Source organism: Equus caballus, chromosome 28 (genome assembly GCF_041296265.1).
Source record: "Equus caballus isolate H_3958 breed thoroughbred chromosome 28, TB-T2T, whole genome shotgun sequence".
NCBI lineage: Eukaryota > Metazoa > Chordata > Mammalia > Perissodactyla > Equidae > Equus > Equus caballus.
Genome location: NC_091711.1, coordinates 41,667,880 through 41,668,171, shown reverse-complemented (window position 1 = coordinate 41,668,171; position 292 = coordinate 41,667,880).

The following is a 292-nucleotide window of genomic DNA, read 5'->3' as shown; positions in this document are numbered from 1 at the left end:
ACGGCCGAAGCGGGAGGGGGCCGCGGCGTAGCTTGTGCGCAGGCGCGCTCTTCGCCCTGTCCTCTCGTGGGAGATGGAGGGGAGGCTTTTGACGTCGTTGCTGCTCGCGCATATTTGCGTACTTTCTTCAGGATGCTTTTGAGGTGGGGCTCCTAGAGCCCCGGATTAGAGTTCTTTTGAATCTTTATGATTAGGGTTCACTGTGAACACGATGGGGTAGGGAGAGGGTGAATTATTCATTCGCTCAGTAAGTGTTCTTTGGGTGACTGTGCCTGGCCCTTTATGGGTGAAG